At 39.6% G+C, this 24,643-nt stretch overlaps 1 protein-coding gene across 2 annotated transcripts in view; it reads right to left on the bottom strand.

Moving 5' to 3' along the window:
• Positions 1-24,643, bottom strand: part of adcy5 (adenylate cyclase 5) — a 95,678-nt gene that overhangs the window by 58,146 nt on the left and 12,889 nt on the right. The gene's annotated exons all lie outside the window — the stretch shown is intronic.

Here is a 24,643-nt window from a genome sequence, read left to right on the forward strand (position 1 = left end):
CCGAGTGCGTCAGCAAATGGAACAGTGGCAAAATCGAAAACCACTAGTTTAATTCCATCTCATCCAAGAATGCTTACTGTACCACTTTGCAATGCAACAGCAAATAAGCAACTGCAGCTTCTGAAGGGAAAGTAAGCTGCCAAGGAATTAGGCAAACTCAAATGTGCTATAAGGAGCAACAGAGCTTACTCAAGCATTCTGGACACCAAATAAATCAATAAATAAACTAGTGATTTACTCATATTTATGATCACTGAGCACAGATTCATTTTAAAATTCTAATTATTTTGAGGGAAAAGTCAGCGAAAGGAATAAACAGTCTCACTGCCGTGAAACACTGTAGGTCTAATTATACCTTTAATTATGATTAAAATATCATATTACCAGTTTACACCCCCTTTGGTTAGAACACTGAAGTACATTGTGTGCTGTAAGGATAAATGCAGGTCATGTGCTGCATGCTGATTACTGTGAGCAGCCGGCTGCCAGCCTCATTCTGCAGGGCAGTGTACAAGAGGGTCTCTCACGTGATAGCCTGCAGTTGTTTGTTGCTGGATTTCCCCTCAAAAGCTGTCAGCTGGTACATTAATGCCTTGGTAACCAGGAACAGACCTAAGAACCAAACTGCATGGACCAAAGACAGACTTTGTCACACCAGATGCAAACAAATGCAGACAAGTAAACGCAATTCGTGGTGCATAACAGTTTTTCTTTCATATGAGCTGCCGTTCATACGCATGTTTACAAAACTAAATTTCGATTTAAAATTAAAAGCAACTATCAAAAAGAAGTTCTTCAAATTCATAATCATGAAGGCTACAGCTGTGAATTGATCAACTTTCAAAGTTGTGACAAATAACGACTTTAGCAGCGTTTCTGGAGAACACATTTTTGCCCTCACAAGACAGCAAGCAGCCGGAGAATAATAGGAAATATGTGAAAAGAGAAACCTGCAGTGACAGACAGACGATTAGTCTGGAGCTTCTTCAAAAAAGTGAAGCTGCTAAGAGAAACAGAAAGAGTACAAAAAAACAATATTACACAAACTTCATGAGCACAATGTGGACTATTATTTGAAGCCTTAACCCTGGCATCTTTGGAGTTCTTGTCTCGTTTGGGGGGGATGAGAAGCGCAGGAGTCCTAAGTTATCAGCTATATCAGTGTTAGCTATATTTGTTACCAAAGTGCATCCATTATCTGCTACACTTTTTCAAATCCTTGTTTAGTTATGTACAGGCGACGCACGTTGCTGCCAGTGCCCACATGATCTAATTACCAGTTATACATTAAAATGCAAATTCTGTGCCTCAGCTTTAAACAGGTGAGGTATTTAAAAAAAAACATCCTCTGTACAGCTGTCAAAAAAAGAGAAAACAGAAGCTTTTTAAATTGAGCATTATAACGCACCACTCTGTGGGGGCTGGCTTGTATTTGGAGCCAGTCTCAAGTGTTTCACAAGATGGTGAAATCATCACGTGGGCCACAGAGGTGGATATAAGGTTAACGCTCTCAACAGAGTGGAGCCTTTGGGCATAACGAATGACAATTGCACACCTAGGCTGGGGTGACAATAACTGCTTGTCTCTTTGGTCAGCTGGACTCTGATGAAGATACGGCACAGCTGAAATGTTAGCCTGTTTGTACAATTACAGGCTGAATTAATCACTGCGCTGGAGTCTCGCTCTCTGAGAACAAGAACAGCACTTCATTTGGAGGCGCTGATGGAGCATCACAAGCCACACACTCAGACATGAAAGCTTTTCATTGTTTTAATCCCCTTCCCGACAACTCGACTTAAGTCTTGATAGAGACTCGAGAATCTGATTCTGAACTCGTGTGTGAAAACACCCTTCATCATGCCTCTTGCCTGTCCTTGGACTTCCAGGGTCCCGGCGTGAGAACATCTCTAGAACCTAAAGACAAATTCCAATATAAACAGAATGTGAAGTGTAAGCCATTTAAACTGAGTTAGTCTCCAACTGCAAACAGTTCTGGAGTTTTTCTTTAACACACTGCAGCAAAATTGCTTTCAAGCAGCCCTGATGCTTCACAGGAGACGCTGAACTCCTGGTTACTGAAAGGTCATCATGTGAGTCATGCCTTTGAAGAAGAAAGACAAGCCCACCGATGAACAGAAGAAAAAGCATGTTGAATTTTTCATCTCACGCTTCAAAAGAGAAATGACAGTGAGGGGACACTGACTAACTGTAGATTCTTCCAAATATAGCGTCTGGATTTTAACGCAGGTCATATGGGAGACAAAGCTGTATGGCAGTCTTTGATGTCAACGCCTTGCACTCAAATCTATTCCCCTGCAATGCTTTGAAAACTCTTGCAGGAAACAAATCCATTTTTAATAGCAAGGTATGTCAGCTTTGATGAAAGGAAGAAATGACAACGCGGTTTTCTTTGGCTGTACAGGTTTATTCAGAGCCGTGCAGTCAAGGATTCAGACCCCATCTTACCTTAAATGCTTCCTTATGAAATAGTCTACAACAATAGCGCAAATATCCGGTAACATCCCCATCACCTTATTACTGGAGAAGCCATGAGCTTACATAGAAAAAAGAGAAATGGCCTGAGAAGGCGTCCCCTTGTCTGCCTCAATGATAAAACACAATGAGAAAGCCTAATGTGTGTCCTGGGACAGCTGGTGCTGTAATAATACTTGTCATGCATTCTCTGGGCTATTGCCACAGAAACTGTTTTTCAGACAGATACATGGCAAACCCTTTCAGTTTGAAAACGGAGAGTGATGTGTGATCTGCACAAATGCACAAAATTTAGAAAGTACAAGATTACAACCTAGAGCGTGCACCACATTAGCAGAGAAGTCTCTGGTACTCTGTGTCAACAAAGAAGGAGTTTAGGAACAGTACTGAGCTGAGTCACCTGTGTTTTTGATGAGCTCAGAGCCCGATGTGCAATCGCTCGAGTTACATCGGTACAATAGAGGAAAACAGGAGTTGATTGAAGCTGAGGAAAACGAATAAAGCATGAGGCGCTGCACCACCAGTGTAGACGGATGGATTGAATCAAACGGGAGCACAACTGTTCAATCACATGACAGAAATGTGTGTCTCAGACGCTTTCTGTGTAGACGGTGCTTTCAAATTTCCTCTGAATTTAATGAAAGAGTTGAACATTTTAGCAAACGCGCTCTTATGTCTACAAAGCTCATCTCAAACAGACCGTAAGCACTTAGGATAAACAGTGGAAGCAGGAGATAACAGGTAGAATAACTGCAAAGACTGTGAACCAGCTTTTCTAATCTCACCTAATATGCTGTGCTTTCACAGGGATTTAGATGCTGAGGCTCAGACAGGCCTCATGTATTTAACATTTAAAGAGCTATACAGAGCTTTAGTGGTGATAATAGAGACTTAAAGTCAGTAAAGAGAAGTATTTATGCATGAATCTGCTTTTTACAGTCGATAAATGCCATCCTGTTTCATGTTACTATAAACACGGAGATTACATCTATAATGGAAACTGCAAGACAGATGTCAGCGACGATTCTATTTCCACCACAATAAAGATAACGGCACTGAGCTTATTATTCAAAATATATTCACAACATGCTGTCAAATAAGCATTTGCAAGCAGTGAATGAGGTGGTTGTCGTCTCTCTGCACGTCTAACACTCAGGGTCATCTTCAGTTGTTTGTGGTAACTCATGATATCACGAGTGGGCCTTATTGTATCAGGTTAAAGTATTTCCATTCAGTTTCAAGCATAGCTGGAATCTAAACAACCCAGGAGCAGTTGTTCAAATATACAGAAAAGTATGTATGAGGACACTGCTGTGGTTATGATTTGTATTTTTGTGTGCTCTGTTCTATAAATACACATTCTCGTGATATATGTGATTGAATGTAACCCAGAAAATGGCTAAAGCATGCTGGACCTTGATTTTCATAAATGCACATGATAAGAAAGTAATTTCCATGCAAGTATGCAATTGGACATGCACCAAATGTACTTGAAGCCAAACATGTGACTGGACACATACTGCGTTTGTCTTGCATACACAACTGAGCAAAGCGGCTGAAACGATTCACAGATCACAGTTGTACCCCAATCCTTGAGTTTTAGTCGAGTTTGATGGTTGGTGGATCTCTTGGTCCAGACTGAATTCTCATTGGATTTACTGTAATCAATTTTGGTGGAAGTGATTAACTGACTTTTGATGATCTGCTGACTCTGACGATCCCTGGATTTTTGCAAGAAGGTTTATTGCAACGTCAAGAAGTTGATCCAATATCTTAAGATATCTTAAGATATAAAGGTGTCCATGGCATAAAAGCACAGGGCTGTAAAATAACCAATAAACACTTCAATTAAAAAAAAGAAAGCAGTCATTCTTGCAACCTGTTTAGTGGATAAATTACAAAATCCTAATTTGGTTAAGCTTTCTTTTATTGTTATGGATACGGACAAGGTCTTCTATGAAAACTCACAGACTGGTGCACTGAAGTGAAAAACAATGCAGACAGACGCTAGACAGTGAAAAAGTGCGTAAAGTGGCTAAAAACAGAAGATCATGAGGAATGGGAATCAAATCAATGAAATCGATTAGTTTGCTTATTTGTTGGTTATAATAGAGTCGTAGGGTTTGGTTGCGTCCCCAAAAGGTGTGGCCAGAGCAGAAAAAAACCCTCCAAATGCGTCTACCTTTTAAAAACATTTTTGTTTAGTGAGCAGCCATAAATCGTAGGACTCCACCTACACATAGGTGTTACACCTGGGAGTTCAAGACAATATGAGCAAAGAACGAGGAGTAGAAAGGTACGGACAAATAAAATTCCAGCTCCATGTTTGGTTCCCAAAGTGGCCAGCCAGAGCATGAACTCTGAGACCTGTATGTGTTAGATGTGTTGTGTATAACTGCGCTATATCCACTTGGTTCACAGTTTTATCTACACAGCCCCGTTCTTCCGTGTCTGCTAGCGGACAGTGCTGTCTGAATGATCAAACACACCCACGCTGTGATTTCCACAGCGCCAAGCCAAAACAGACTGGGAGCCCTCAGAGGCTGTTGGACTGAGTCTCGGTTACAACTGGCCTGTTCAGTGACAGTTTACACTGTAACACCTTTCAAAATATGCCAACTGCACTGCTGAGCCTGCCAAAACCCTTCAGACTGTTGTTCGGTTGTGTCAACATTCCCTCGCAAACATATCTCCACATATCTACAACTCCATATCTGCAAAATACCAAGTGAAGTGTGCCTGGTACAAAAGAGGAACTTTATAATGACCTTTTGGTGCTATTAAGATATCGTCTTCTTTTAACATAATTTGAACAGGGCACCACTCGTAAAGCTTCACCGCGTATGATCTCAGGCATATCTCAACACCATTTGCACTTCCACGCTGAGAGGCAGTCGTTCTAAAATTGGCAAGGCCGTTTGCTTCTTTTTAATTTTTTTATTTAAAATGTGGCAAGCTGTATGTAGGAAAGCCTTAAACCTCTACTGGACACACACACACTTACATAGTATTACATTGCGTACCAGGTATATGATATATATAGTTGACCACAGGACTTTAATTCATCAGCCTGAATGCAGATTTGATGTTCTTCCTGCAGCTGCTTTGAGGTAAAATGATATAGGCTCATTCAGACACTCAGAACAATAGAACAATCAAACCATCTGCAACAACAGTGCGTTTGTTCTGTAATTTCTCACAGTTCAACCTGGGAATTAGAAAGACATAATCAACATAGCAGAGCAGCAAAATGTCAAACACATCTTGATGTTTTCATGAAACAGCCTCAACAGCTGTCTGAAGACTTGAGTGCTAGACTGATGGCTGGGTAAAAAGGAGGTAGTGTTCACCATTTATGGAGGCAGTAATTGCTTAATTTCATCTTATAATGCACATCTGACACCTTTTAATAGTTTGATAGCACCATGTGTTAGTCTTGCGGTGTAAATGAAACCGGGAACATCATGCATTATTCAAACCATCCATTAGTGTGCATTATTAAATGTAAGTAAGTAAAACTTTATTTATATAGCACCTTTCTAGATAAAAGATCTCAAAGCGCTTCACACAAGGATAACAAAGAATAAAACAAAACAGACAACAGTTAACAAAATGCAAATCTAAAAAGATGTGTTTTTAGTTGTTTTTTTTAAAAGAAGCTACTGAGTCCAGAGATCTTTAGCTCAGTGGGAGTGAGTTCCACAGTCTGGGAGCCACAGTGGCAAAAGCTCTCAGCCTTGTATGATGAATGACAAGCAGACCCTGATTACATGACCTAAGTGACCTGCTAGGGACATAGGGCTGTAGAAGTTCAATCTCCAGTTCAGTAAGAGATACAATAGGGCTTTATAAATGTTTCTTACGAGATAAAAGCAAGACCGAACCAGAGATTTGACGTGAACATCCAAAGTGAGAGCTGAGTCGAAGGTTACCCCGAGGTTCCTGATAGATGATTTAACAAATGTTCCAAGGGGACCAAGATTCCTTATCTTAGGTACATGTCTGTCAGGAGCACATACAGGGACTTCAGTCTTTCCTTCGTTAAGTTGGAGGAAGTTGTCAGCCATCCAACCTTTAATGGAATCTAAGCACTCATTCAAAATCTGTAGCTTAGAAACATCTTGGGGCTTAAAAGAAATTTATAACTGATATCGTCTGCGTAGCGGTGATAGCTGATGTCCTCAAAGGGGCTCAAAACATGCTGGAGGGGAAGTAGATATATTAAGAACAATAAAGGCCCCAGCACAGAGCCTTGTGGCACACCATAAGACAGGGACGTGGAAGATGACCTGTATTTAGAAAATGCCACAAAAAAAAAAAAAATACCAGAGCAGGGTCAATGGTTGCTGAGGTGCATATTGTGCAGAGGTCTGCAACTTTCTGCAGAGTCAGTCACTGAAACTTCAAGTGAGAAACATACAGAGAAACAACAAAGAAATCAAAAGCAACAAATATCGTATCCAGTGTGTATTTGTGCTTTCAAACTCTCAGATGGGTAATTAGAATCCCCAAATCAGTACAATAATTAGTAAAAATTATCTGATTAACTCTAGATTCATTTTAAGGCTGGACCCAAGAGCTGTACTTTAAAACATAACGCCTGCAATTCCGGGATCTTCGTTGGAAAGCCGTCGAGCAGGATTAAATTTACAAGCAGAGACATGGATCAGGGAAGCTCTACGAGGATGACAGCTAATTCCATAACCTGTAGCCCGTGAGCAGCTGTATCTAGCTCAGCATACAAAGCAGCAGACGTTCAAACTCCATCCATATAAGGCCAGGTGGGGAGACTATGAGCCTTATCACACCCTGTGTTCCTTTACTGCTCTGCCTCACAGTCATAACACATGTGGGCCGCATCGCTGGAGAGGGATCAGAGTGCTGAGGCTTTTCTTTGACAACCAGCCACAGAATAATGATAACCTCATTGCTGAAAGACAGCTCTTCTGGGCCCGATTTGGACCATCTGTAATTTCAGAGCCAGTTTTAGCTCAATGTAGCCAGCCCTTTCTAAATATAAAAAAGAATAAACAAACGTGCAGACACACTCCTCTCTCACTCGCTCTCTTTCCAGTGAGAATAAACACACCCATACAACAGTTTGTTTCTCTCAGGGAAAAAAAGTATCACTTTGTATTACTTAAGAAAGCAGTTTGGTAATTGCAAATTTTAAAAACAAATTTAAAATTTAAACCATAGTTAAGGGACAACCAGCTTTTATCTGCTTTTCTATGTTTGAGCTGTGGGTCAGCTGAATTTTTGCAACACCGTGATCAGCATTTGTTACTATTTCCTGACTACATTAAACATTGAAAAACAAAACTCTATAAAAAATAGCTTCTAATTGCTGTAGTGAAACAGTTGAGAGAAGTTTGGCTGACTGTCACATGCCTGGTTACCATATGGGACATATGTGTCCCAAATGCTTCTGCTTCCCACCAGTACTTGCAGTGGGAATGCTTTCCCATATCCAGTCTCTGTCATGAACTCTCACTACAGAGCAGACCATAAAAATAATAATAACAATAAAGGGAAGCAGGAGTGAGGCTTAATAACATGCAAAAGTGGACAGCACAACACTAAAACAACTGTCTTAAGCAAGATTTCCAGATAAAATATATCAAGACTGCTAGACATAGTGTATCTCTAAACAGGCTTCATTATCAGATCTATACGTATCACACCGAGCGCAGTTTTTCACACATTGCACTGGTGAGTCATCTGTAAACACCCCAAAAACAAAACAACAGCATATTTTTCTATCTCGATCCTTTGGCGATGTGAAGACGGGATAATATATTTGCGTTCATTACTATTGATAATGAAATTATTTTCCACAATTAGCATAATGGCACATAATGGGCTCAATGGGCTCTTCGTGCCACCTTGACAATGGCAGTCTGTGTGGTGCGCTACACAAATGTGCATGCAACAGCACTCTGTGTGCGGCACACACACTGTGCGAACAAGGTCAGAGCTGTGCGAGCTGTTAAAAAATGATTTGGTAATAGTCAGTATAATAGTTAGTAGTTAGTATGATGCTGTCAGTGGTTCAGTTTACATTGTACTGTTATTTCTAACATTGTACTGTGTTAATGTCCATAAAAAGGTTATTACTGATACTGAGTGTATCAGTAATAATAATATCAGTAATAATAATAAGTCTTTCCTTCAGGCTCGGGTCCTCTACCAGAGGCCTGGGAGCTTGAGGCTCCTGCGCAGTATCTCAGCTGTTCCCAGGACTGCGCTCTTTTGGACATCTTCCTGATGCTGCTGTCATTCGGTAATTATAAGAATTAAGAACTTCAGGTATTTTAAAGGAAAGGAGAAACAAATTATGCAAATGCTATTTTAAGTATTAGAATACAGTATATATCCTAATATTATATATAATAATATAATATATTATATATAAAGTAATATAGTATATTTCCCTCTCTTACATTGTCAGTATACTGTACATTTCAGGCATGTGCTATTTTATGGGGTTATTGTGGATTAAACTTGTCTAACTTCCATGTATTTTACAGGAAAGGGGACACTCTTTATGAAAGCTATGCTTGAACAGTGACTGAAAAAAAAAATTGAAAAATGACTTGGATCCATCATTGTAAGGCAGCAGTCCCCAACCCCCGGGCCACAGACCGGTCCGTGAGTCATTTGTACTGAACTGCAAGAGTTGAGGGTCGGGTGTGACATTTATGGTTTTCAGGGTCTTTATCGTTTTCTATTGTTATTTTTTTATCATTAACTCAGTTTCCCTGGGTCTTTTCCCATGAGTTATAAATAAATCTTTGTTTTTTTGGTACCGCTACTGGTTTTATTTTGTTGTATTTATCAGCGACACCTTAAAGGCCGGTCCGTGAAAATATTGTTGGACATAAACCGGTCTGTGGCGCAAAAAAGGTCGGGAGCCGCTGTTCTGAGGCCTGCTTTTTCTTTAATCCACTCTATAGTATGGCGCCCCCAAAAAGTATAGCATATTAAGATGGAAAAATATTGTTTACTTTTCCTCAAAATGACCATAAAAATTGCACAATACTTAGATTTACAGTATATTTATTTCTTTGTTTCCTGTAAAACCCTGGCTTGTTACCCCCTTATTTTAGTTTGCCTACCATTACATATCTCTAGGTAAATGTAATTAAATTGTAATTTCAAATAAAAGACACTGAAATTCCTATTTAATTACAGGGGAATTACTCTGTTTGTATTATAAAGGGTTAACCATCATTGTACCCCCCAAATCAGTTCTTTTTGGTTGTGAATGATGACAAGGTATCCTGCAGAACCAGCTTCCAGTTTGGGCTTCTTACACAGACACCATCTGTGCTTTTACTCACTCCCATACTTTTTCTAAATGTCCTCCTCTTTTCTTCCTACGGCTAAATGATAGTTAAACTTCACACCGTTCTTGTTTACAAAAAGATCGGCGACCACACTACACACCCACAACAACCAGAGTTTGACCACATTAACAGCGTCACAACTCAGTTTGCACTTGCCGAAGAAAAAATAATGCACAATTTTATATTTAACAGTAGCCTCCTGTTAATACTTTTCTACCTTTAAGGGTAATAAAGCCTTCAGCTGTAAACAGAAATTTTTTTTATCACTAAACAACTTTCCTTTAAAAATACACAACAAAAAAACAGCAGTTTGTTTATAGAGCATTGTTAGCTCTCACTGCTCTGATCAACCACATTTCTGGCACCAACACAAGCTGTGATTATCAAACTCTATGCTCATGCAGGAGCACTCTGGCAACATTGACTTAGCAACAAGTGGATAAAAACAGTGGAGCAACAGATAAGCCAGATATTGAAATATGAGAGAATATTGGACATAAATTCACAAAGCTCCGAATACATGATAATGTTACACAAATATTGTGCAATTTGCTCTGAAGTTCGCCAGAGTCCAAAACACATTTAATGTTGGTTCAAGGGATTTATTTGTGCGCTTAGTGCAAATGTGTAAACACGCTGTAAAACAGCAAAAGGGCACACTACAAATGAATTAAACACAAATGTGGTCCTGAAATCTGAAAAAAGGGGAAAACATGGAATCTTTCCAAGGATCCACAGTGTCCAGTCAGTGGCTCTGATTACACTTGGATACATATGGCCAGGTAGAAGAACAACACAGTAAATCCAACCGTTTCCCTGGATATCATGCACTCTGGTTGTTTTACACATAAGGTTTGAGACACAAACACACACACATACACACACACATCAGAATACAAGTTGTATTCATGAGGTTCAACCCGGGACCCGATTCCTCTTCCAGCTGCAGCTATTATCAGCACGGAGATTTAGCATCTCTGTTCATGGAGTGCCTCTGATTCATTGATTATGAGGCGAGCCGGCAATCCCCTATGCAGCTGGCAGAGAGGGATACTCAACTAATAAAAATGGATGTGGTGAAGCACGCACGGTCAGGTCAGAAAAAAACAATACACCATGTCCCCATTTTATGCTGGGTACATTAAAACACAACTGAGCTGCTGCTGCTATTTATAAGCTATTCTACGGGCAAAAATAAGTCACTATTCCCAGATCTGTGCACTTAATCTGTCTGCCAAAGTACACATACAAACACCAGCGTAGTGCCTTAGTGTACGAGGACTCTTCTAGGAAACGGGCACAAGCCTCTAGGAAACAATTGCTCATGTCACGCTCCAGTAGTTATTAAAACTGATTTATTTGGTTAAACAGCAACAGAACTGCAACATCCAACAGCAAGCATCTGTGCGTGATGCCAAACTAATGGAAATAAACACAGAAGTCAAAGCTTTTTTTCCCACATTTGGAGATACAATTGTAGTAACTAACCAGCATTCTGTGTATCAAAGTAATGAACATCGTATTTTCTTAGTAAAGTAGTTTAAAAAAAAGAAAGAAAAGAGGACGTCTACAAATGATAACCTCGAGTCTGGAGATGCACAATGCAGGAACAGGGGAACACGGCTGCAAATGACAAAATTGGACTTTCACATGCTTCAACAAGGAGCGACCTAACTTCCATTAGTACTTAAAATGTCACCACAACTTCTCAAAGAGACCGCATATAGCAGCGGCCTTTTGAGTTGTATTTTCTTTCTTTATTTCCGTAATTTAACATCAGAGACTAAAGCTACCACCTGTTGTACTCACAGCTGAATGCAAGAACTATGCAGACTTATTCTATTATTGTCCATCTAATCTCCTGTTAATTGCAGACAAATAAGTGTAGGCTCTGCAAGGCTGGGGGTAGTTTAACTAGTTCATCATTTTATGCTTTATTACTATTGAAGCTAAGCAATATGGTTGTTTAACGTCGGGAATCGTGAGAATTCACAAGAAGCAGCATGTGTTTTGAAACCAGCGAAAGCTGCAGTACCTTAGGCTCCAGTTTCAGCTGTAGCTTCTTGTGTAGTTCACTAAACTGCAAACAAATGACTTCATTTTCTCCACAGCTCTGTTTTAACTTTGCTGAAAAGATTAATGAATAAATATCCTGCTTCAAATTGAGCCACTGAGTCACTACTTTGTATTCTGCTCTCCCATTCATATGAAATTCGCCTTCCTAATTCTGAGCGTACCACCAAGAGGAAATAATCTGCAAACTCGCTGATGGCCGCGTTACAGATAAGTGTAGAAGTCGGCATATTTATGTGGGGATATTTTTAGAGGTCACTGACTTCATTAAATCAATCACTCGTTCCTAAAAGGAAAAATAATGATAGGAAGGAAACATCTACTTACTTTCCATCATGTGAAAAACTAAGCTGTCATCAGCAGGCAATAAGAGAATGAGAAACGCACATTAGCTGCCTGAGAGTCTCTCACTATAGCAAGTCATGAGAGTTTGCAAACAGGCTCAACCTGAAGGGTCTTTTGCCACACACTAGTTAATAGTGTGTGGCAAAAAAATAAATAAATAAAATAAATAAAAAATAATAATAAAAAAATATCAAATTTATTTAAATGCAGTATAAGCGACATTTAAAAAAAATGCACTGATATACAGAATCATGCTAAAGTTTTCAGCACTTTGCACCAAATTCCTCCTGCAGAGTCAAGCAGAAGCAGGACTCCTGTAACAGGTCGTATTGATCCTACTGAACATTTATCCACCACATAATTTTTCTATGCACGCTCACTTTACTTTTACTCTTACCTCAATGGTTTGAGCAGCATGGTACATTAAAAACAAGAAAAAAATGAAAGACATGTTTTTAAATCACATATGCATAATCACATGTACAACTGATTTTCCTTTATCTGAACCTCTCTGGGGCTAGAGTGATAAAATACGAGTGCAAGGGGGAAAAACACTAATCTGTAGCTTTTTATTTATTTCTCAGCCCACTACAAATTATTCATCTGTAATACTAGAATACCTTTAATATGTGTCACAGTGCTCCTGTGCATCTCCACCATTTCTCCTGGTCCCCTTTTGTTTTTCCTCTCTCCCCCTCTCTCTGTTTGTGGGGTTGCTGCTCTGTGTGTGGGTGTGTTGACCTACTTTGCAGGATCCTCTCTACCTTCTCCTGGACGCACCTGAATCAATCAAGCACCTGCAGATCATCTGACAATCAGCTGTCTGCTATTTAAGCTGGGTTCTGACCTTCAGTCTTTGCCTTAGTGCTGTCTAACTGTGGTAGTCTTTACCTTCTCTCGCTGTAAGTCTCTGGTTCGGTTTACTTGTTGAAGATTTCTAATGCGTCTCTAGCTGTGCCTAGGACAGTCCAGCAAAGTTATAAGAGAGTGCCTGTTGCTTAGCAGCGTTAGGAGATTCTGTTCAGGAGACTGAGAGGATCAGGGACTTGCATACACAGAACCTTCCTTCCATTGGATTTTGGTACATATTGGACTTTAGCACTATCTGCACCAACACTAAATAAACTCACTGAACAATCATTCCCGAGTTCAACCTGACAAACCATGACACAAAGCGAGACACTGCTTTCAAACGCAAACTCCTGCAGTCTCCAGGTCCTTTTTAAAAAGCGTAGTCGTTGTCACACTAGTTCGCTAATGGGTTTAAGAATGCATTTTGGCAAATGCAATTCCTCTTTTGCTCTTCACACATGTGCAGCCAACGCCTGCTGAAAAGGTCATGGATTAATAGAAAGCTTTCTGATCACAGATTCTGCACATCCACATTCATTTATCTGTTCAAAGATTACAGAAACTGGAACTGGCAGGCTTTAGCTTTAGCATTGGTCGCCATTAGGAAACGTTTTGGTTTCAACCAGATTGTGATATGAGGTCAAGTAAGTGAGCAGAAGCCATGGATCCAATGGAATATTAGCACTTTATAGTGCTTTTAACCTCCGCGCGCTGTTTAAAAGGCACTTGGCTCACATAAAGTTAAGATAAACTGCTTGAAACATGGTGCTCCTCTTGCATGAGACATTTTATCTGAGAAATGTTTACTTTTCAGCAAACAGTGCTGAATTTATCTCGATGGCAAAACTAATTATTGTGTTTATTTAGATGTCAAGAAACGCAGTTACATTATCCAGAACGTTTGGAAAAGACTAAAAGGCCTGAGGCCACTTTACTATGTTGTCTAAATCTTTAGAGACAGAAGTGGTGAGGGGAAAAAAAAAAGACAAATTAGTAGAGCACAGCATTGTGATAGTTGTGTGAGGATATTGTATCAATATGGGGAAACCAAATATCGATATTCTATTAAATAAGTTAAAATACTCTTGGAATAGCTGGTAGCTCGGATAGCCTTCAGATCTGAATTGGATTAGATGAGAATGGATGGAAGGATTCTTAGATTACTAGAAACAAGAGGGCTGGCTGGTGTTTCTAATGAACTTTTTCACATTCTGCAGCCGATTGCAACTTGTGGTGAGTAAATAGATGGGCAGTAAAGCATTACTGTAATCCGATTACTTTTTTCAAGTAACGAGCAAAGTAAGGGATTAATATTGCAAAACAGTAATTAGATTACTGTTACTTTCCCGCAAGCATGCTGCGTTACTAAACCGTGATTTTGTTTGTAAGAGTGTCTCTTGACAATGACATACGAGTGTGCGACGTCCATGGCAGCAACAGACGTGTGTAGATCAACAATGGATAATGTGGAGTGCGGGAGAGAGTACGACCATGCGGCGTTTAAAGCTCGGAAGTACTGACATTACTTTGAGTTTGAGTCCGTGAAAAGGGACAAAAACATTGGCGTCTGCTGCACAGTGAAACTTCAAATCTGAGCAGCACCTAGCACGCTGCCACGGGAATGTGAAATTCACAGAGAAACCCCCGGATCCTCCCACTCACATGACCGCTGCAGCACCAGGCAAACCTCCACCCGCCCCACTCCTGCTAAACAGGTGACAATAGATTTAAGAGTGACAGGACTTAGTGCCGTTGAATCTTTGATTTTTATCTATTTTTTGCTGTGTTTTACTTGCATCTATTTGAAAGACTGAGTGTATTCACCAGTTCATCTTAACTTTCTGTGAGCCAAGTGCCTTTTATTTTATTTTATATGCTGGAATGTGCAGAAAATAGGTTTAAATGTTAGACACATTTCTTCAAGTCAAAGACTGTTGCATATAATTTCATTTTTGATTGATGGAATGTGCATAAAGTTAAAAGATTAAAACTAATAAATGGATCTTTAAAAAGAGACTTTTTCACTTGATTACATTTTCTATGACAGATTATTCAGAAAAAACAGAATTGAGCTGAAAGGTCTGTTGCTTTATAGCATATTCAGGTTGTGTATCGTGTTTTTAAAAAGTAACTAAGTAATAAAGTAACTAATTACTTTTGAAAATAAGCTAAAGTAATGGGATTATGTTCATGGAGAAGTAATCAGTAATTAGCAACTAATTACTTTTTTCAAGTAACTTGACCAACACTGGGCATAAGGCTGTGCGATATGACCAGAATCTCATATCCCGATATAAGAATTCTATCGTCCCGATAACGATATAAATCACAAAAATGTAACATTTTCTGTAAATTCTGTGAATCTCGGGCAGCTCGACTTGCGGGAAGTGTTTCCAGCTGCGTGTCGTGTACCTGGACTCGAGTGTTTTAACCGATGCATGAAACGATACATTTTTAGACATAAGTTGTAACAGCCGCCGTTTTCTTTGTGAGTATTTATTACACGGCGTGCTGCGGGGAAAAAGCCTGTTCTAATGTTTGAGTCTAAGGTTTATTTTTTAGCACCTGGCGGCTCTTTTTTACTTCTCATCCGTAAATAATCTGCTCTTTCACGTGATTCAGTTTATTTTGAAAAGTCTCAACAGGATCTTGAGCTTTATTGTGAAAGGTTTATGTGGAACATAAACAAGCAGACACGCGATGCTGTTACCCTGGCTTGTTACCATAAGAGAAAGAGAGAACTTTAAGAAATTAATATAGCCACTACAGTGACCATTAAAACCATGAAAAAATATTGCCGTAAACAGTTTATTTTGTGACACCACGAAACAAATGATAGCGTAAAATGAAACGATCGACGTTTTTATATCGTCATCCGATATATATCGTTATATCGAACAGCCCTAACTGGGGGTGAGTGATAGGAGGCAACCTTTGTGAAAACAGTCACTTGAACTGACTGCAGTCACTATTTGTGAGATTGTTGATTACAGTTTAATTTATAAATGCAGACAGATGCCAAAATGTTGCCATCAGTCTGAATGAGTCTTTGTAACTGAGCGCAACTGTAGACAACAACAGATATGTGATTTTCTACAATTTATCACAGTTAACTGCTGTTTTATCAGAAAAAGATTACATTTAGTCAGCACATCACAAAATGTTAAAAAAGTGCAATAATATAGTATCGTGAGTTAAGAATTGCAATTGGGGTGTCTAGTAATTTCTACCTCTAAGAGACAGAGTGATACTTTAGAAACAAAACAGTGACTAAACCTGTAGCCTCACAGTTTAGACAAAACAACAACACAATGCAACCGATCGTGTCAGTATGTGCTCTGCTCTGTGCCAAATATGCAGCAGTGTCACTGGCTGAGGACTGACATCTGTTGTTGCAGAAATTCTGTTATCAGTGAAAAACAATAGAGCGAGCAATGTCACATGTCGTTTTCTTTGCTAACACTTCATCAAGAATAATGGTTCCCCCATCACTGAAGAGCAGATCAAAGAACTGGTAGAGCTTTTATTAATCTAGCACAAAGAACCCTCAGTGTCAACAGTCCCATGATAAGAGTCCTGAAGGAGAAACTAAAAGGCACATGACCAACTATTTTTAAGGTGTCGAATGTATGAGGCTAGCAAACTAATCTGTGGAGAACAGGCAGCGGAAAAGCTCTATCACAAAAACATCTAAGACTCTGGCTGGAAACGCTGGATGTTTTCATGGTCTATCTGCACTTTGTACAGCCTCTATTACTAATTACCAAAAATGACTGGGAAAGGAAACCTGCTGTGACTGTTAGAAAGGTGTAGATTAAGAACAAAAAACATATTCAGTGTCTATTTGATAGCATACAGCAAGTCGGCGATGAAAGCCGCTAACAAAATGTAGCCAGAAATGACGTGTCCTCACAGAAGCAGCATTTATATAAAACCTTTTCATACAGCACAACACACAAATGACCACTCTAAGCTTTGAACCAGAAATTACTGGACAAACTGAAGTAGAACTGTGGGTATCAAACCAAAGACATAATCTGCACATATCTTATGATTCTTCTGAGTAACTGGATCACTCAGCTACACAAACCGTAATCCCAGACTAACACTGGATCTATACTTTTGTTTTGAATCTAAACCATATATCTAGGCAGCTGCAAAACCCTTACTAAACTGTGAACCTACCTACCTAATAAAACGTTGCAATCAACACAGCCGCACAGATATGAATTCTCACAGCAACCAATCACAGGCTCTACATATCTTCTCCATCAGGAAGTGGGATTGCGAGCGCTGTCACTCGTTAGCTTTTAGTATGCAGAGGACTGCAAATGTGTTAGCTTCTGCACAGAAACCCTAAGGAACAAACACCTTTTGAAAGGTGAGACTCCTTGGAGTGTAACTCATTCTCCAGTTTACTTGTAGTGTCACCTATGCCAGTATAAAGGCAGAAACAATAGAATGTGTTTTAATGTCACAGGAGATTCAACGTGTAGCCAATAAAGCCCATATTATGAAGAAGGCGTGAGTCCTTTTAACCTAACTAAACCCCATTCTCGCTCCACATCTACCACTTATTGTATAACTACCTTTCTTTTCTCTGATAAATCTTCATGTACTCTTCTTTGTTTATCGTGTGGGTAAAGTTTGGACAGCTTTATTGCATCTCAGTGACCTTTAGACGCCTTACAGAGAAATGGAAAGCGTTTTACTGATAGTCTAAAAAAACTACAGGGTTACATCATCACTTTAAACCATCATCAGTAAGTTATGCTAACCACGCAAATTACCACAGACTCAACAAGGCTGAGACATAAAATAACATTCTCATGTCTGACAGTAACCAAAGTAAACACACAGAAATGTCCCATGAAAGCAGGAGAAAAATAGCTCATTGAATGGAGAGGATTTTTATGTCATTTAAATTTCCCATGCCAGCATAATCCTTTAAATTCTATGATCCACAAAGCTCCGAATGCCACTGACATATGAGCTTAAACTGTGAGCTATCAGGCAGGTGGCAGCTATGGTTAGGGTTTCCTAGATTTTGCCCACCCAATCAAAAATTATTATTACTATTATTATTATTATTTTTGGCTTTGTCATGGAAATTCTGTTTCCAGTGGGTAAAATAATTCAACACATATTCCACCTCCTCTTTTTAAACAAACAGAGGTTGGGGTGGCTGTGGCTCTGGAGGTAGTGCAGGTTACCAACTGTCTGGGAGGTTGGTGGTTTGATCCCTGGTTGCCCCAGTCTGCATGTCAACTATCCTTTGGCAAGACACTAACTGCTAATCTGAATACAGGCTGGAACACCTTACTGTTCTAAATGTCGCATTTTAGTTAGGTTTTTGTGACGGATGGGGTAGAATAAAACTATTTTAATAAGGAGGAGATGACAGCATTACCTCAAACCCCTGTTATAGGCAGCTAAAACCTGTGCTGCGCCCTTCTGTGATAAACATCATTTCAAAATGATTCTGACTGACTGGATTTAGTTCAAGGCAAGCTGCTGCTGATCAAATGCACTTCATAATTTGATCATAAGCAAGTGTGAGCATTCAGGTGTGTGCTAACACAATGCCGAGGAAAAACATCCACAATCATCTTAGAGAAGCCATTGCTGTGGCCATCAGTCTAGGAAGTGGAAAACATAGTTGCCAATCTTCCTATTAACTGACGTCCCAGCAAATTCACCCCAAGCTTAAACCTTCTGCTGCTCAGAGAAATTGCAAAAAACCCAAGAGCTACATTTCACATTCTACAGAGCTCACTTAGCATGTTAGATGTTAAAGTTCATGAGAGTACGATTAGAAAAATGCTGGACAAATATGGCTTGTTTGGTGAAGTTCCCAGGAGAAAGCCTCTTTAATTTAAAAAGAACAAGGCAGCACTGTTTAGTTTTACAAAGTTGCATCTGAACAAATTGCAAGACTTTCAGAATGTTTGACCATGATGCAAGTGCCGTGTTCTGGAGAAACCCAAACACAGCATATCAGCACAAACACCTCATTCCAGCTGTCCAGCATGGTGGCAGCGGTGTCATGGCCTCAGCACCGTCAAGTAATTGACCATGAATGCCTCTGCGTAGCAAAGTCAGTCAAAGCTCGGCTGGGAGCTTCATATAAACAAATAGTCACAGATCTGAATGAACTGATGCAACGCTGTAATGAAGAGCAGGCCGAAATTCTTCCACAGTGACGTATGAGACTGACAAGTTATTTCTGCTAAAGGTAGTTCTGCAAGCCACTGGACCATGGTGTGTACTTTGGCACCAAAAATGTACACACATTGTAGCCTCTGCTGAAAATGAAATGCTTGCATTTTAACAGCATTTTCAAAAGTCATATCTAATGAGATGAGTAAAAGGTGCATAACAGCTTGCTACATGTTAAAGCAGATATACAAGTGTCTGCAGTATTATTGCAAACAACTAGTGTTCCTCAAAACACCACAACCTCAGGTTCAGTATTTCTTTAACTCCATTCCACATATTTATGTCTTTTGCATCCAACACTAAAAAATAATAAAAGCATTAATAGTGTTATAGTTTTACACACACACACACACACACACACACACACACACACACACACACACACACACACACAAATGATGGAACTGCTTTAAGTAGAAACAAAGTAGTGCTGAGCTAAGTCAGAAAAAAATGATGGAGCTTCATTTTTAACTAGACTAAAGTCAGTCTGCCTGCGTTAATGCTTCATTTCACAGTAACTGTGTGAACTTTCAGGTTGTCTTACTGATAATAACCATTAGTTCAAGACCTCTCCTCCCGATTAACTATCTGTCAAGCATAATTACCTGTAAACCTTCTTCCCCTGCCAAGGTGAAAAGGTTTTTTAGCTTCTCTTTCATTCATATGTTTGCAATTAAGACTGAGAATAAAGGTTTTTTGGCAAATCTTGGTGCAAATCTTGACTCCAGCTTTAAAAACACCACAATGTTCTTTAACACAATTTTTAAATTTAATTTTGCTTATCTGAAGCATATTTTAGGTTTGCATCTGATGCTTAAAAACGCTACTAAATAAATGACTTTATGTCTCCTCCCAGCATCAAACCAGAGAACTTGTGCTTGCTGGGCAAATGTGTAACCCACTACGCTATACAGCCACTTATTCAAAGCTTAGACTGATCAGGTTTAATGAGATTCAAACCTACAACTCTGAGCTTAATATCATGAGAACTGTTATATTCCCAGTGGAACACTCCTGCTGCCACAGACCTGATTGTGGCTGATTATGCTTTGGAAGGATTAAGGAGGATATCCAGAGCTGTGATGAAACATAAATATGGGGTCTGTTTAGCACAGGTAGTTAACACTGAAAATAAGCTGCAGGCTGATACAGATATGTGGATAAACTAACTTGGTTCTTGACGTGGAGGTCAAATAAAGATGCATAAGATGCTATCACTGCTCAAACGAATGAAAAACAGTTGACAACAGCTGTAATTCGCTTCAGTCATCAGACTGGAAAAGACCTGTTTTTGCTTAAAATTATGATCTATAACTGTTTCCTCACATAACAAAAGAAGAGAACAACAACAATAATCATCACAAAAATGCTCTGGTCAGCAAGAATCAATACATGATTACAACACAAGCCCTCAGAGTAATTACCTTGCCTTGCTATAAAGAATTGCATGATTGAGAGTATATCATAATTATTTTTAATTTCCCCTGAAAATACTATTGCCCCGAGTCTGATTTGCAACATTGCAAACAAACTAATTAAAGCTAATGAATGTCAAATGAGCAGAGTGAAGCAATGAAGATCCCAAGTATTTCCACTCAGCTCACCACAGTGGAAACGCAACAGTGTAAATAAGGAGGAAACTATCAATCAGTTTTATATTTCTCTGTCAAATGATGCTTCTGTAATTACAGCAACATACCGACATTAAAGGAAGCAGACTCTTTCATTATTAGTCCTCCTAGACTATGGAGGCACGGCTGTGTCCAGCATTTGGTCTATGTTTCCATCCATAGTTAGCTCCAGTGCTAAAACTTTGGACTAATTTGCCTTGTGACATTCAGCACAAGTAAGAAAAATGCCTTGATTAGCTGGAACATAATGCTGTACAAATATGTTTTAGTCAGCCAAGAGTGATCAAAAGCATTCAATTTAAACTATACTCCATAAAAGCACTATACACACTTTATTTTTAAAAAATGTGAATAATATCAACAATTAGCAATAAATAAGGCATTAAAAACAAATAAGATCAGTTAAATATTTTATGTTTTTAACCCTGAGTCACTTCAAAAACTCCGTTCATCTGCAGTGAGTTCACTCAGATAAGAAATTGACTCTGGGCAGCGTCTTGTCTGCTCTTTATCTCAGTTGTCAATGCCGGGTGAGTAGTGTCCATATTTCTTTATTCTGGAGGAGGTTGTAAAACTTTGTGAAAGGAGTCTGAGACAAGCTGACAAGTCAGTGAAGCTGACTTCTGACTGATGACAGCGATACTGAATACATCCTGAAATTTTATGTCAGTAAGTGCTGTTGTTAGCTGCTGTTAGAGAAACCTTCTGTGGGAATGGCCAAATTTATAAGACTGTGCTGATTAGGACAATAATGATCAGAAGGATTCTTTTGCATGTTCTCTCTGGATACTACGGCTTCCTCCCACAGATGTGCAGGTAGTGGAGTTGGGTTAAATGGCGATTCTAAATGGTCACTAGGTGTGAGTGTTGTCTCTCTGTGTTAGTCCTGAGACAGACTGGTGACCTGTCCTGGTTGTACCATCTCCTCACCTCTGAATGCTGGGATGAGCTCCAGCAGCCACTTAAATAAATTTGATATGTGAAAGAAAAGGGGGAGGGGTCGTTTACATTGTGATGAATTTTCTCCAGGTTGATTTTTATGATCCTGAAGTCCTACAAAAACCTCACAAAGAAGCTAAGAGAAAAAAATTCTACTGTCAGGAAAGCAACGAAATGAAAAAACGCACACGTCATCATTGGTCTTTAGACATAATATGACAAAAAAGAAAAAATACACACCGTATTTGTCCACCTAAATCCAAACTTGTATCTTTAAAACGTGTATGGCCATTTCTCAAGATTTCTACTGAAATTATGACCCAGCAGGCAAAATGACGCGCAGGCCAGGTCAAAATGCTCAAGCTTTCCCAGGAAAGCACTGAGAGAAGTTGGTGGATATTTGTGAAATAGAAGCTGTTGCTAAGTTACAGGAGTATTGAGCACAGTTTTTCTGGACTCTCGGGAGAGTACATCAGCAGTGGTCTCTGATAGCTACTCATTCAAGGTAGCCCCACATCCACGTGTAGTTCAAATACAATCACCGACACGGCATCATCGTCCGTCGCTCTCCTCAGCCTCAGGGTGCTCGCATTCTCAAATACAACAAAACATAAAGCAGCTGAAACTATAGATTTGGATGCTGCCACAGGGGATGGAGACAAGGCAGTAAACCTTGCCATGGGAAATCTGATGTTTAGATTCTGATTTAGAAAATTTTCCCAGGGGCCACTTCTATCTCATCGCTCCAGCTAGTTCTGGGGAAGGAAAGTAGATAAAAGTCTGTCCGCAGGGGATGAGGGAAATTAAAAGCTTGTTTGGAAACAGGTCAGGACCAGAAGGGATGGATGTAACAAGGCAGGTAAAGGAAGGAGGACAATGTGGACATCTGTTTTCAATTTCCACACATTACGAGCAACAGGCAATTCAATCAGATAGACAGAAACCCTGTTGCCACTGGAATTCTGCCAATATAGGACTGGTCTGCTTACATGCCCTCCTCTGTGCGCTTGGAGAGCGAGCAGCAGAGAATGGAAAGAGTGCTTTTCACTCCAGCAGCCTTAAACTCTAAGGGGGGGAAGCTCAGTAAACAAACCCAGGAAGTATCTCAGGAGCTCATGAGAAATCCCACAACTTATGTTAAGAATGTTGAGTACAAGGTAAGTGGAACCAGCAACACATTGTATGTGAACACAGGCTAATAACAGTGTTCCTCATAAGTGATGTACAGAGGAGAGTAAGAAGGAACAGAAACAATCGTGCACGTCAAAGTTTTTTGGGTTTTTTACACCTTTTGTGGCTCCAGAGGGAACTATGTGAAGTGACAAAGTGTCTTAAGTGGCATCAGCTGGGGCTAAAAAAATAATGCAAGTTTATTAAAAAAAAGAAAAATCATCAAATTTATCTATTTCTTGTGGCAGGATGGCAGCTCCTGGCTGCATTTACTGGCAAGTGCATAGCGAACGACAATTTCATTCCACCTTGTGTGCCAAGTTTTGATAATGTAGAGCAAAGAGCAGCACAACAAAAATCAACACTCAGTCTCGGCTGCATCTTTACATGAAGCACAATGATTTCTTTACTCAAACACTTTATACAACATCGCTGATTCATCCACACAAACACTTTTTATGTTCTATATCTTAGTGACAGTTGCATTGGGAGCAACTCAGGGTTCAGCTTCTTGTTCAAGGATACTTTGGCATGATTACTGGAGTAGCCAGGGATTGAACCACCAACGGCCCAATTAGTAGATGAGCTGGTTTACCTGCGGAGTTACCACAAACGCTGACACTGAGAACACTGATATCAGCACCAGTGACTGCTTTCTGGACACGGATGTCTGGCCTATCACAGACAGGCTGGTATCAGCATATATGCTGTCAGGTACGCGCAGATATGACAGCTTAGGAGGCTGTGGTGCAGCGTCACAAAGAGTGTTATGTATAACAGGACAAATCCATTTTCGCTCCAGGTCCTCCACCTGCAGTGGCTCCACATCCCACAAGTCGGGCCAGCCCTGCAGTTTCAGAAACAATGACTTAACCGAACATGCATGCTGTCGCTCCCACACATAGGCTATCCTCGGGCAGGCATGTACACTCTAAAAAGTAATTCAGAGGTTTAGTAAATATCACTATAATTAAAAGTTAGATGACCTTGATTAAAACTCTGAATATCACTTAAGTGATTAGTTGAGTCTGATATACTGAAATAGATGTCTAAAAATGTAAGAGATGCTTTTGTGTGTAAGGTATTTTATTTACATTTATTTCAGAGAAATAAAACTGTTTGAAACAGAGTCAAAACATTTAAGAGATTGGCATCTATACGTTTCAGCTGTCTTTTGGCGTCGCGGCACAACGTGTATGTTGGAGGAAACTGGACTTTTACCTATCAGTGAAAAAAATTTAAAAAAATAATGAAAAGGTTGTTACATGTTCTTTTGTATGGGCGAAAGCCATAAACATAAGCTGTCACAGGTAAGTTGGGCTGACGCTGCTTGGGCCAAGTCTGTGGCTTTATACCATTTGGATGATGAGTATGGGCAGCATGTCAAGGTTTTTATTGTCATCTAATATAAAAGGCCCACATCACTAACACCTAGCACTGTTTTTATACCAATTAAAGCCATTTAGAAAATACACTTATACTGAGAGTAGCCTGATGCTAAGAGAAGAAAGTCCAGTCCTTACACCAAGCGGAGGAGATAAAGGTAAATACTCAAAGTACTTCATGAGGATT

Source organism: Copadichromis virginalis, linkage group LG16 (assembly GCF_057382275.1).
Source record: "Copadichromis virginalis isolate Kocher_CV1m ecotype Utaka linkage group LG16, C_Virginalis_male_GT1.1, whole genome shotgun sequence".
Taxonomy (NCBI): domain Eukaryota; kingdom Metazoa; phylum Chordata; class Actinopteri; order Cichliformes; family Cichlidae; genus Copadichromis; species Copadichromis virginalis.